Genomic DNA, 15249 nt, shown 5'->3' with positions numbered 1-15249 from the left:
ATTTATATCCACGTATCCTCTGGGTAGCGAACAAACACCCGTTTGGGAGTGAGCTAAAGTGAGAAGGCGTAAAACTTCGTTTGCACTGGGTTTGGTACCCGCCACGTTAAAACCTCGCCCAATGAAAAACAATAAACTTAGATTTGAGGGTATGCACCTGGAATATCCGGACCCTTAATGGGGAAGGTGCCTCTGCCCGTCTGCTTGATGTCCTCGGGAATGCTAAGGCTGACATCACCGATATCTAAGAAATGCCATGGACGGGGGAAGGCAAGGAAACGGGGAGCCTTGCGACATCTACTACAGTTGCCACGTAAAGAAGCGCAAATCTTTGGCACCACTATCGGAAAATTCAAGCTTCCACGACCAAACGTCCGATATCGGACTGAGGCTGATCGACTTTGTCGAGGTCCGAAGCATGCTAATATGTAGTACTAGGTTCCAGCATAAAAAGATCCACCAAGCCACATGGCTGTCTCTAAATCGAAAAGCCAAATCAACCACGTTGTGATAGACGGAAGGCATGTTTCCAGGGTTTTAGAAATACACACACAAGAAAACATCGACTCGGACCACTATCTCGTTGCAGCCAAGATACGCACCCGTCTCTGTGAAGGAAAAAATTTGCGCCCAACAATGCAAGGCGAATTTATACAAGGTGGTGTTACTAGCGAATTTTGATTACAATAACGAAAATCACATGTATTTGGATTGCGGGTGTTATGTCAAATCTCAATTCGCCCCAAAGTTTACATGTATTTTGTTTTTGCTTTTGATGGGTGTGCTGTAAAATCAGTAAAAGGAAAAAGAAACTGCATGTAAGGCGGAGAAATCAGCTGATCTTACAACACCGTTTGTATAAATTCCCTTGGTTCAAAAACTGCAATAACAACAGACGTCCAATTTATTCACCGCTCGACTGTCACACCTACTCTCTCAGAGCACTCTTCAACAAAACGACATACGCGAGCACTGGAATCACATTTCCTGCTCATTAAGTTCCGCCACCGAACAGAACAACTGGTACGATGAGGAGTGTAAAGAAGCTGCAGAGAAAAAAGATGGCATGTACAGGGCAACGCTGCGTTCAAGCGCAACGCGAGCCATGTGGCACCGTTATATTGAACTGAAGAGGGAAGCGAGACGTGTTTGAAACAATAAGAAGAGAGAGGCCGAAAGTCATGAGTGCGAAGAGACTTAAATGCGGGCCGGCAGGAAAAACGCCCAAAAATTTAATCTGAGAGTTAGGCGACTTACGGAAGGTTTCCAGACTAGGGCGAACTCCTGTAAGAACAACAATGGCAACCTTGAGATCGATGTTCAAACGTATTAAAACTATGGAGAGAGCACTTCTCCGCCCTACTGGATGGAGAAGTTGAGATGATGAAGAGCTACGAATAGCAATTACGCGGCTATAAAACACCAAAGCTGCTGGAGGACGGCCAGCCGGCCGATCCATTCATGTTCGATGCCGAGGAGCTGATAAGGTGCATGCATCAACTCTTATGAAGAATATGGTGAAATGAACGCCTATTCCCACGACTGGAATTTAAATGTGCTCTGCCCTATCTGCCCCGCCATTCGCTCGGGATCAGCCTTCTAAGCATGGGTTACAAAGTCTTATCGAACGCATTGTATGAAAGACTGAAGCCCACCATTAACGAACGAATTGGGGCTTATCAGTGTGACTTTAGACCTGGAAAATCCACCATAGACCAGGTATTGACAATACGTCAAATCTTGTAAAAGACCCGCGAGAATAGGATCGACACATACAATCTATTTGTCGATTTGAGGGCCGCTTTCGACAGCACGTAAAGAAGTTGTCTTTATGCCCCCATGGCTGAATTTGATATCATGCGAAACTAATACGGCTTTGTAAAATGACTTTGAGCAATAACATCAGGTCCGTCATAATTGGGAATGACCTCTCCGAGCCGATTGACACCAAACGAGGTTTCAGATAAGTTGACTCCGTTCGTGTGATTTCTTTAATCTGACGTTGGAGAAGATAATAAGAGCTGCAGAACTGAACCGTTCAGTAACAATACTTTACAAAAGCACACAATTGCTGCCGTATGTCGACGACATCGACATTGTCGGTAAAAAAGTAAGGGCTACATTAAAAACAGCATTAATAGCATCGATGACAGTTAAGTCTAAGGTTGATTTTTATATATGTATAGGAATCTTATTTTTATAAAAACTGCAGATACACTGCCGGAACAAGGTATTGGCACTGCAAATTTTTCACAATATATGCAACAATTTTTATTCTAATATTTTTCCGCCAATTTGGTATAAAAATATGGTTCATTCAACAAAAAACATAAAAATATAATTCCTAAACTTTGTGCAAAACTCGCGAAAATTCAGTAAGTTTTCATCAAAATTTTGAACTTTTTAATCAGATTTTTTAGAATTTTCTTGGGTATGCAGATTTGTATCCCAATCAATTTTATTAAAAAGATGCAAGTTCGGAGTTAGTCAAATATCGCGTTGATTTTTGAAATTTGTTGAAGGTGTTTTGCATTTTTTTCATATAAAGTATTTTCGAAAAAAAAATTTTGTATGGAAGAGACAGCGTGAAAAAAAATTGCCAAAAATCAACAGTAATTCGTAGCTACTTAAAACTTGCACTTTATTGCAATAAAATTGATTGGGCTACAAATCTGCATACTCAAAAAAATTCTAAAAAATCTGATTAAAAAGTTGCAAATTTTCATGAAAATTTGCTGAATTTTCGCGAGTTTCGCACAAAGTTTAGGAATTATATTTTTATGTTTTTTGTTGTAGAATGAACCATATTTTTATAAGAAATTAGCAGATAGGTCATATTGAATATATCGTGGGGTGACAGGTAAAACTCATTAAGTACACTAACAAAGAATTTGAGATATTAAGGTTTTAAACACTTTTTAACGTCAAAATTCAACCAGACGCTCTAATATCTTCAAATTTTCATGGCGTTAAATCTAGAGAGGTGACAATACGGCTGCAAGCTTATTTTTTTAAGAACTCAGCCATAATCTTCGTTATTAACAAACCTGTATTTAGTGACTTTTTCCTGTCCAAAAATTTGTTATAGCTTTGTAAAAAATTAAAAAATAAACAACTTTAGCATTCAGAATTCCCTTTATTAATGTAAATACATGTGCACAATTTTAATTTTCATCTGATTCGTTATCGCTTCTTTCGAATAAAGGCAAAGATTCCCTTCCGGTAAATGTTGTTGATGGCAAGTTCTTATACCATGGCACCATTTCCTCTGGTATTTGTCCGGCATTGCAAAGTTTTATAAGATCTGCTTTTTTTGCTGCAGATATCGGAAGCATCGCTTCATACGCAGGGCTCAGATTAGCAGAACGCGTTCGAGGTCGACCTCTCCCTGCACTGATATTTATTTCTTTGTAGTCACTAGTGTAATCATATCTGTAATATATGGTGTCAGGTTTGGACTTTTCCACTTTTATGCATTTAATTTTCAGCCAAGAAACTTTTACGCCCTCTTTATCCTTGTTACGGTTTTTTATTGTTGCTAATGCCAATTCGTGTAAATTGTAAAAATCGTTATACGTAAGCATATGTACTTGATACTTATTTGTTCGCTTTCTTCTAGCAGATTTGAAAATTTCAGCCCAATCATTCATGCAAAATGCAGTTTTATGCCGTTTAGCGACCTCTATTGCTGAATGCATAGAGTCACACTCCATATATGTATGTCCTGATTCTAGAAACTTAAGTTCAATTTTTACTAAATTACTGGCAACATGTAAGACGTGTAGTAATACTGCAGCTACTTGCTGATTTCGATTTTGGCTGCCACAAGTATCGCAAAATAAAGATATTTCCTTTACCGTGGCAGGCAGACTTAGAAGAAACTTATACAAGATTGAGCCTATTTCGTTGCTTCCACGTTTGCCATGGAGTTCGTTCCACGTGAAGCAATGCGCTTCTTCCCCATCTCCAACATAAATAGTTAAATTATACACGCATATTTTTCGCGAGTAATAAAATAATGAAACATCTGAGCTGGGAATATGGAGAACTCTTTGCAAATCAAAGGTGCAAGTAAGAAATGAAGGATCCTCCTTACATCTTTGTTTATCAAAGCATTTTGCTTCATTGCATTCGCCTTTTCTAATTAAATGCAAGCAATATTCGGTTTCAAGTTCCTTTTTTGTTTCAATAGTAGTCGCCTTCTCATACTTATAGTACAAAGCACAAAGATCCTTTTTGGGTTTAAAAAATGAGTAATTATAATTGTCGCAAAATATCCGTCTATATGTTTTTTCGTTAACTGGAGAGCAAATCATATTTTCTGTGCAAAAATCGTTTTTATATAAGTCATGCATTTTTGAAATAGTTAAATTTGAATCTAGATATAATTTTTTGGTAGACTGTCTTGAATAATGGGATTCCATTACAGGAAAACTCTCAATATGTTTTTTTACAAGGGCAATATCGTTTTCGCTGGTTTTATTACCAGGAGCTTTGTGACCTCTTCTATCGCCGTTATCATAACACCCACTTCTATTACGGCCTCTGAAGGCTGTGTTTATTGGTCCGTTGGAAATACACAATGTCTTCTCGAAAAATTTTGCACATACACGTCTTCTGCCCTTATCGGTTTCTAAATAATATGACTTAGATACGGAACGGGCTCGCTTAGATACTTTTCGCCGTTTCGGCTCTTTCATAGTAACATATTTGAGAATAAAGTCCTTTTGTCGATTATAATTAGCAAGCCCCCAGTACGATTTACAAATATCTAATCTGTCTTTATCTGAGAAGTTGCTATTGCATTTAAAGGCGCAATTTGAGCAATTAACTTCCCTTGGTACTTTAGCGAGACATTGTTTGTATTTATTTTTATAGGGTAGACATTTGGACCGTCGTGACTTAACAATATTTACCTTCCAGGCGCGTTTGTTGCTTTTTTTTCGCCTAGTTAAGTTATGGGCACTACTAACCTCATAATCCGAAAATTCAGATCCGCTACTTGATGGTGAATAGCTCGTGTCAGAGTATAGACTGAAGGTTTCATCACTTTCGCATTCATATGGCACAAGCTGAACAGTCTTATCCATTTTCTGTTGAAATTTGTATGCATTCAATATTATCTTTTTAATTACACAGCACCACAAAAAAAAAGTGTCGGGGTGGGGGATCAGACCACCCTTTCCCTATGTACTTTGATGCGCTGACCACGCATCTGGTGTCCGTTTTGATCCAGCACGTCTGGATTTTTTTCTAACCTCAAAAACCATGTCAAATATTTAGGGGTATAGGAATATTTGACATGTTTTTGTAGGTTAGAAAGAAATCCAGACGTGCTAGACCAAAACGGACACTGGATTCGTGTTCAGCGCGTCAAAATACATAGGGTAGGGGTGGTCTGATCCCCCACCCCCGACACTTTTTTTTTGTTTGTGGGGCTGTGTTATTAAACCAAGTTCTATTTTGTGAGCAGTTACTTACCTATTAATTGCTCTTTCCGATTTTTACTTAATTAGGGATGAACCTTGTCAATGTTTAATTTTGCAAATATTTCCTTTATAGCTTATTCCGGAAGTATAAGAATATTGCGGTCACCAATTATTCCATTGAAGGTTGAAATTGCTTTCATTGATTTAGCTTTTAAATTTTTTAGCAAGAAAAAATTGTCTGTCAAATGTCACCAACTACAATGAAAAGCCAATATCGATGGCAAGAAAAATTCATTAAATACGGTAATGAGTTTTACCTGGCCAAGTTTTATACAAATTTTTAGATAATGATATTTTAATTTTTGCAAAGGCCGCCTGCTCTAAGTTGGGCAAATATTAAATCATTTTTCAAAAAGGGCAGTGAAAAATAATGTGATTTATGCAAAAAACGGGGTTTTTCCAAAAACTGTACTTAATGAGTTTTACCTGTCACCCCACGATATGTAAGCCCTCGATATGTAAATTCAAAACTTAAATTTTTTTAATTTTTTTGTTTGTTTTAGTTGTGACCCTATTTCAGTAAATGAGGGAAATATTTACAAATGAATATGTATAAAAATGCCACCTATGTACATTTCCTGCCAAAAAGACAGCCAGGCGTCGCATAGTCACATATTTAATAACCACATTGGTAATATCCATTATAATGCTAAGAAAATATGTACCTACATTCATACTGACATACATAGCTAAGAGTATTGCTTTAAAATACTTAGTAACAAGAACAATAATATAAGCACAGCCTAAAAGTAGACACCAACGTATTGACGTCATCGATTTGATAAGACTTTCTAGCTACGAGCGTTCGCTTTTTTACTAAACAATTTTGGGTGCCACGCACATTTTTGTACTTTGCATAGACAAATGTATGTACATATGTATGCAAATATGAAACATCCCAGTCGGAAAAATAACCAAAAAAACTAACCTGTCGGAAACTCAAACAAATAGAGGATTTTTCATCCTCTTTTTCTGCCACAGTTTCAAGCCTACTGATTAAACGGCTCTATTAAGCATCTTATAATACAGCCAAAACAACTCAGTATTACTGCTGTAAAAGGCCGTGAAGTATCCTATGTCCACTGTTATGGTTTATACTAGTTGAAGATCTTTTTTAGGTCCTCAATGTAAAAGGAAATCACACCATAGGTTACGCTGACGATATGTACATCATAATCAATGGCGATCATGGAAGTACCTTTAGGGACTTGATGTAAGACGCCCTAAATATAATTTGGTGTTGCTACAGTTAAGAAGAATTGTCCATAATTCCCAGCAAAACTGCAATCATCCCTTTCAACAAAGGAAGAAAGCTGTACTTCTTCTTCTTCTTTATTGGCGCTGTAACCGCCTAAGCGATTTTGGCTGAGTCCAAAACAGCACGCCAGTCATTTCTCTTCTGTGTCAACTGACGCCAATTGGAAATGCCAAGTGAAGCGAAGTCCTTCTGCACCTGGTCTTTCCAACGCAGAGGAGGCCTTCCTCTTCCTCTGTCACCAGCATCGTGGCCCGCGTTGAGTACTTTAAGAGCAGGAGCGCTTCTGTCCATTCGACCGACATGACCAAGCCAGCGGAGCCGCTGAATTTTAATTCGCTGCACTATATCTACATCGCTGTAAAGCTCATCGTTAACTCGTCTGCGGTGTTCGCCATCGCCAACGCCCACCCTTATATTACCATAAACCATAGAGCTTTGAAACAGTAGGTCTAGCTGTCTAAATGCATTTATTTGTAAGTGCTTTTAATTTTTCCGACTGGGGTATATATGTATATGCTTATGTACTTATATATCTTGAATATATATATGTATGTACATCTACATTTATGCTTAAAAAGTTTACTGATGGGAGTGACATTCATCCGCCATGAGACACACTTAACATTTAATGGGTAACAGTCTTATTTTGGCAACACATACATAAACATACATGTGTAGATACATGTATATGCGCACATGTGCCTAAATCACGAGTACAGCACGTGCAGCATGTTAAGTGTGCGTCACTATGTTGAGAGTTTCAATCAGTTGACAAATGGACTGAATCGAAATGAAAGGATGTTTTTAGATACAAGAAAGTACTTTCCATTTGACTTTAAATAATCTCCACGTATCAACGCCTCAGAGTTAAGGGATTTCTTAAAGTTGGTTCTTTGCATTTTATTTACTTTTCTTCGAAACATTTACGGTTATATCCAGATGAGTTCAAGCCAGGCTACCAGCCAAAGTTATACTGACCCATCTTTCCTAATTAAAATCATGGAGATATACCCGTTCCCACGATAGTCGGGTCTACGTAACCCGAACGACCCAGATTTATATCTTGCCATAAAGTATCACTCCAGCATCATAACGCAAAAATTTTTTGCTGCTATAATAACAATCGAGATTCCAAGACAGCATTTCAGAGATATATACTTTTCTTATAGAAATTCCTTTGCATTAAAAATAATATGCCTCTATTCCAGGAAGAGTCCTTGTCTTTATTCTAGGAAGAGCGTCTCTAAATTCAGGAGCAATACATCCGTTATAGATCCGAGAAGCTACGAAAGCATGCAAAATGTATTGTCTATGTGTGTCAATCTAGGATTATCCCAGACTGATATGAACAGAGTAAATTCGCACTTTCTTCCCCTCCTGCCCATACAAAACCGGTTTCCTGCCGCCACAGCAGTCTAGTATGCGGAGGCGCATTTACCTTCTGTTAAAGTCTATCGTACTCATGTATGCGAAATACGATGCCAACTTGTTAAAAAATAACTGCGATGTTTAAGGCTGCGCGCAGAACATTGTCCTCCATATTATAGATCTTACAGTACATACTAAATAATTAAACGTAAACCCAAAGAACAATAACATAGAAATTTTTCCAGAAAAAGAAAAGGGGACACATTTTTAGAACCATATCTTTAAGGAGACTAGATACAGTGCTCTAAGAAAGACAATCATCTGTGAGTTAACTTTGATGAAAAGCTCTGAGTAAATTTGTACTTAGATAAACATATTACAAAAGCTCCATTTATACCTTCCAAGAGATAATGAGAAAAAAATTGGGCAATGTGAATGTGCGATATTAAAAATTTCTAAGCCCATCTTAACATATGTTGACACAGTCTGGGAAAAGAGGCCGAGCTCAGCAATTTCCATCCACCAGAACAACCGAGAACAACATCATCTGCAACACTCGAGGCGCTTCTGGACTTGTAATGAGGCACTGGCCAAACCTGGGAATCGTTTACTCAGAGCAATGCAAAAAATAGCAGAGCACATTAATACCGTTGTAAGGCCCTAAAAAGTTTAAGACCTTGCTACCTAAGATTATAATACCTAGAAGGACATGAACTATTTAGAACTCAGCCAAGATACCTTGCGAAGTTCTTTGAGAGGCTTGTACTCCAATTTATGCTGTGCGTTTTGAAATTACCACAGCAATGGGTGGGCCAAATAGCAAATAGTTTCTTATGAGAATCGTTTTTTCCAGCCATATGCCTTTCCCTATAGCCTCCAGATGGACGAAAGTTTTAGAAAATACTTGTTTTTCGGATATTTCTTGAGCTAGGCATTAATCTTTGGTTCCGTCTAGCGGTAGTGCGCACCACTTACGACTCAGCTACGGCGGCCGCCAATTCGATAATTAACTTTTGGGATTATTCTTAAATTAAGATCATTCATTTGAGTATCTTCGTTCGCATTTAAGTTCGTATCGCTTTACATATAGAAAAAGTTGCAGTTTTAATTAAAAGCTGATCAAAATTCAAAAATGCTATTTCCAGTTTAATTAATATGCGTGTAGTGTCAAACCCAAACCAATTAAAACTGTCCGCGTACACCAAACTAAAAGCGGATAATAAATGTTTGCAAAATGCTAATATCGAAGGTACGAAAACTTATGCATATGTATGTACATTAGGGTGGTCCCAAAATGTGGGAAAAAAGTGATGTCGGACATTTTTTGTTGAAATGGTATGGAATTCTTGAAATTTAATATTTTTCGATCAGAAAACTTAACTTCCCTTCAAGAGACTTCCAGTAATAATACTCAATTGTTTATTTAAAAAATTTTTAATAGTAGCGATTTTTTATGGGGCCCGCCATTGCAGTTTTTGTGGTTGAAGGGTCTTATAAAATGAGTTAATATTAAAAAATGCCTAAATAAATAATTTGGTGTTATTACTAAAAGTCTTTTAATGAGAAAGAGTTTTCCGATCGAAAAATATTGATTTTCAAGAATTCTATACCATTTATACGAAAAATTGTTTTTTCCCCATATAAAATACATGGACAATTTTGAGCGACCTCTAAATAGTTTTGGATTTCAAAATTGAAAGCATTAAAATTGCGACTTTACTTCTTCTTTTTTTACCACCCTAATGTATATTAGCAAGGGCCGAAAATCCGCTTTTTTAGAATTTTGGTTGGTAATAGCAAAAATATGGTTCATTATGCTCTAAAAAATATCTGTGTTAAGTGTGAAAATTGTTGGTCAATATCCTAGGCTCGCCTAAGTCCATCAAAGTTCAAGTACTAAAAAATTTTTTTCATAGCTAACTTCGATTCTCTACAAAACAGGTCCATATACCAAATTATGTAGGACCAATACTTTAGAAGATTATTGCAGTTTTAGTAAAAAAGATGTATTAATTAATTTATTTATTAATTTTTATTTTTTGAGCATATTGAACTTTGATTGACTTGGGCGAACCTAGGATATTGACCAAAAAATTCCAAATATCACACAGATTTTTTTTTAAAGCATAATGAACCATATTTTTGCTATTACCAATCAAAATTCTAAAAAAGCAGATTTTCGGCCCACGCTAATGTACATACATATGTACATATATGTGCATATATGCACGTCTGTACTGCCACTATCACAACGGCACTCCGTTGGCAAGCGCTAAGTTCAGTCAGTAATGCATTGTTTGTTAGCTCCACAGCACGTATGTATGTGAGTAATCAGCGCGGCAGTTAGGTGGGTGGTCGCTGGGTAGTTCACCGCTAACGCACTGTTCTTGTGGCATATGCGCGTTCTATTATATGTATTCTACGCTGGAAACTATGCCAACGTTTTCTATCGCGTTGGTTACTTCAGGAGCCATGCTGTTTGTCGTTGCAATGCTGATGCTGCTGCTGCTGCTGCTGCTTCCATTTTCACTGCCACTACTAACTTTGTCCCTCGACCAGACAATGCGACACTGGCAAAAGTTAGATATATTTTTCTAAGGGCCGTTTTCTAATGTAAGCAGTAAAGTTGCCTTTACTAACAGGGCAGATAAATTGTTCCTCACTTTAAAGTGTTTTCGTTGTCTTATCTTACCTGTAAAAATAAATTTGTTGTTCCGTAGAGTGAAACTTCACTACATTTCCGAGAGTGAAACTTCACTACATTCGTCATAAAATTTCAAAGGTTGGCAATGCAACATAAGCAAATATAGAGCAAGAGCAACTGCTAGCAAAAACCAAAACCTTGGTTGAAATATCTAATATATCTGACTCATGAACCAAAACCAAACCAAAATTTAAAGTTGGGTACAAATTTTAAAGGTTGCATCGGGTGAGCAACAGTTTATCGGTTCGAGAAATTAATGCGCTGATGAGAAAACGAAAACTCGTATATCGAGACGATAAAGTGACAGGTAAACTAAAGGTTAGATGAGAAAACGGCCCTAAATTTCATTAAGTGTAACGAAGCGCGCTTTTATATTCGCGAACACCAAGGGAGCTGCGTGCTGCATAGCGATTGCAATTATGCGCTAAACATAGTCACAGCGACTCCTTCACGCTTTTCTACACACACACACACAGAAGCATGAGTGTTTGTATACGCTACTAGATGTTAGTAGAAAAGCATGAACAGCAGCAGAGAATTGCAGACACTCTCTTTTGCAGCCCCAACCCAACTCCTTCCCCGACACTTTTTTTCGCCGTTCGCTTGGTGCACTCGTTTTATGTGCATTGTGGAAATTTCTCGCCAACTGACTTTTTTGAGGTCAATGAATTGCTGCAAGGCCACTAAGCAGCTAGTAAAAGATAAAGAAAAAAGGTTCAAACAATAAAAGGAACAATAACAATTGCGGTGGCGGGTGCCTTTGGTCGTTGGATCTGCAACCGCAACGGCTGCGACAGTCGGAGTACTAATTGTAAGCAATGCTTATGGCGAGTGAAACTGCAGAGTCCAACGCTAGTTTTTAAACATATTTGGATATGTACGTATTCAAGCCGGAAAGAAATGTAACCGCAGTTTCGTCACGGGAGTTTTAGTTTATGAAAATCATGGCTATGGCTTAAATATTTTTATAGTTTATAAGAGGTGCGTACTATCATAGGACCTGGGTTCGATCTCTGGTCCGGCCTAGGTTTTTCTTACAGCGGTCGCCCCCGATAGGCAATGGCAAACCTTCGTGTGTACTTTTGTCATGAAAACGCTTCTCATAAAATTCATTTTCTGTGTAGGGTATAACATATACATAGCATATTTGTTGAGTAGAGTTGCCACCTTTTTCAAAGATTTAAATCAATTCATTAATAAGTTAAAAACAATATTGTAACGAGGCAGGAGTAAAACGAAATGTGTTGCCACTTTCTCAGAAAACTAAAATCAACTTGGTTATTTTTTTATACACATACAAATCTTTTGATATTAAATACGCGAGATTTAAAAGAGCTTTATTTCTAATATTTTTAAAGAGGGTTGCCACCTGTTCTAAAAGTCAAAATCTACTGAATTGAATTTTAATATGTATATTAAAGAAAAAAGTTTTAAGAAAGCTTTCGTTTGACAAAAATTAAAAAGGCTGCCACCTCTTTAGAAATTTCGAATCCAAATTATTTACGAGTTAAATAAAATATTTTAATATTTTAGTGACCGCCAGTTAAAAGTTAAGAAAAGCTTTTGCCTCAAAATTTTCCTCTCCACGGAAATCTTTAGTAAAAGGCGAAAGATTTATTCGACAACTGAAGAGAAGCCAGAGTTAATTAACGCGTTAGTTAATTAACGGGTGATTTTTTAAGAGCTTGATAACTTTTTTTTAAAAAAAAACGCATAAAATTTGCAAAATCTCATCGGTTCTTTATTTGAAACGTTAGATTGGTCCATGACATTTACTTTTTGAAGATAATTTCATTTAAATGTTGACCGCGGCTGCGTCTTAGGTGGTCCATTCGGAAAGTCCAATTTTGGGCAACTTTTTCGAGCATTTCGGCCGGAATAGCCCGAATTTCTTCGGAAATGTTGTCTTCCAAAGCTGGAATAGTTGCTGGCTTATTTCTGTAGACTTTAGACTTGACGTAGCCCCACAAAAAATAGTCTAAAGGCGTCAAATCGCATGATTTTGCTTATTTACGAAGCCATTCAACCAGAAATGAGCCTCATCGCTGAACAAAATTTGTCGATAAAAAAGCGGATTTTCTGCCAACTTTTCTAGGGCCCATTCACTGAAAATTCGACGTTGTGGCAGATCGTTCGGCTTCAGTTCTTGCACGAGCTGTATTTTATACGGTTTTACACCAAGATCTTTGCGTAAAATCTTCCATGTGGTCGAATAACACAAACCCAATTGCTGCGAACGGCGACGAATCGACATTTCACGGTCTTCAGCAACACTCTCAGAAACAGACGCAATATTCTCTTCTGTACGCACTGTACGCATTCGTGTGGTTGGTTTAATGTCCAATAAAGTAAACTGAGTGCGAAACTTGGTCACAATCGCATTAATTGTTTGCTCACTTGGTCGATTATGTAGACCATAAATCGGACGTAAAGCGCGAAACACATTTCGAACCGAACACTGATTTTGGTAATAAAATTCAATGATTTGCAAGCGTTGCTCGTTAGTAAGTCTATTCATGATGAAATTTCAAAGCATACTGAGCATCTTTCTCTTTGACACCATGTCTGAAATCCCACGTGATCTGTCAAATACTAATGCATGAAAATCCTAACCTCAAAAAAATCACCCGTTAGTTAAATGAGATAAAATTAAAAAGGCACCTGGCACATTAGAGTCTCCGTATTTAGGTAAGTAAGTATATAATCACATATGGCCCTATTTCCACACCGATGACAAAACTTATCGCATAGCAATTGCAGTACCTACCTACTGTGCCAAAAAGTATATCTACTAAAAAATCTTGACTTTAAGCGCTCTAATGATGAAAATTTTCTATGTTATTGTTGTGAAGCTCGAATTTTTGAGTTTAGTGAAATAAGAAAAACGCTAACCTTTCCAGCGGATTTGCACGAAGAGTGAAAGCAGAGGTGGGCCTGAACGCCTGCAAAGCTAAAAATATTTTTAGAAAGTTTAATCAGTGGTTACTGAGATAGATTTATTTTCTTATCACGCACTCCTATATATTGAAGGTAGAGGAAATTGGTAGTTTTGTAGAAGTAAGCAAAGTAACACTTCAAATTCTTTATCACAATGACTTCTTTATAAAAATTAAAATGGCAGTATTAAAATAAGAAAAAAAACAGATAAGGAAAAACAACACATCAAATTTGTTATTATAATTAATCTAAAGGTGAACAAAACAAAATAGCACGGTTCCTTAGATTTGCCCATATATATTTCCATTACCAAATTCTATTAATTCAAATGGAATTATATTTTTTAAACAGCCCTGTGTTTCAAAACCATTTGGATTGATAACACCGTGCGGCAGTCAATTCTACACACAAAAAAATTATTTGTGAAACTATGGGCCCCAAATATTTTAAAACTGCGTTTTTGGTTTTTCTCTCTGACATGAAGATTTTTTTAAAGGACTTTGAAATTTAAGAAATATTATTATTTGAAAAAATTATTTAAAAAATGTATTCACACAAACAAAAATGATTTGCGAAACTATGGACCAAATATTATAAAACTGCGTTTTTAGCTTTTCTCACTGACATGAAGATTTTTTTAAAGGACTTTGAAATTTCAAAAACATGATTATTTCAAAAAATTTATTGCAATATAGTAAAACAGTATTGGTGTTAAATTAAAGAGAAAATTCTGTGCAATTAAAACAGACTTGATTTTTTGGTGCACAAAGACGAGCAGGTATTGAAAATGCCATTTTAACATTTTATCTTTTAATCTCCTTTAAATTTTTAATACCTACATATTTTTGAAAAAATTATATGTTAAGGACTAATATGCGCTCGACCACACCCTCAAATTTTTTTCCTTCTAGCATTATAAGCTCATAAAATAAAATTAATTAAGAGGAAATTTTCAATACCTATTCGTCCTTGTGAACCAAACTATTTAAATTTTTTTTTATTCCCTCAAAACTTTCTCTTTGATTTGGTGGTTATTCTACATTGGACTGAATTTTTTAAAGAATTTTTGGGATTAATCATGTCTCTGAAATTTCAAACTCCTTTTAGAAAAAAACCTGACGTCAGAGAAAAAGCAAAAAACACAGTTTTACGAAATATGGCTCCAATTTTCATGATTGTATTAGAGACCGAAAACGCATTCCGGTTTTGGTTGCATGAGAACAAAATGTAATGCCACGAGAATTGATTTAGTGAAGGGACAAAAAGAAATCGATATATCGATACTTTAAAAAATGTCTTTTGGCCAGCAAATAGTAGCTAATAGAACATAGTGCCCTGGTTGGGACCCCTTAACTTTTTTTTATTAATTTTGACGTTCACACAACAGAACCAAACGGGAACAAGAGTATTGAGAGCGGTTACAGTGGGAACAAAATGAGAAACATGAGAAAATGCGAACAAAACTCTCCTGGAAGATATCAAGAAAAACAGAA

At 36.6% G+C, this 15249-nt stretch overlaps 1 non-coding gene across 1 annotated transcript; it reads right to left on the bottom strand.

Moving 5' to 3' along the window:
• Positions 1-12337: 12337 nt before the first annotated feature.
• LOC118742174 lies at positions 12338-12464 on the bottom strand. Its single transcript, XR_004993347.1, has one exon. It is a non-coding gene; the product is annotated as a U5 spliceosomal RNA (small nuclear RNA).
• Positions 12465-15249: the final 2785 nt, after the last annotated feature.

This window comes from Rhagoletis pomonella, unplaced genomic scaffold (genome assembly GCF_013731165.1).
Source record: "Rhagoletis pomonella isolate Grant_MI unplaced genomic scaffold, Rhpom_1.0 Rhpom_scaffold_00006, whole genome shotgun sequence".
Taxonomy (NCBI): Eukaryota; Metazoa; Arthropoda; class Insecta; order Diptera; family Tephritidae; genus Rhagoletis; species Rhagoletis pomonella.
Note: the sequence above shows the minus strand (reverse complement) of the source record. Positions and strands in the feature narration are given on the sequence as shown.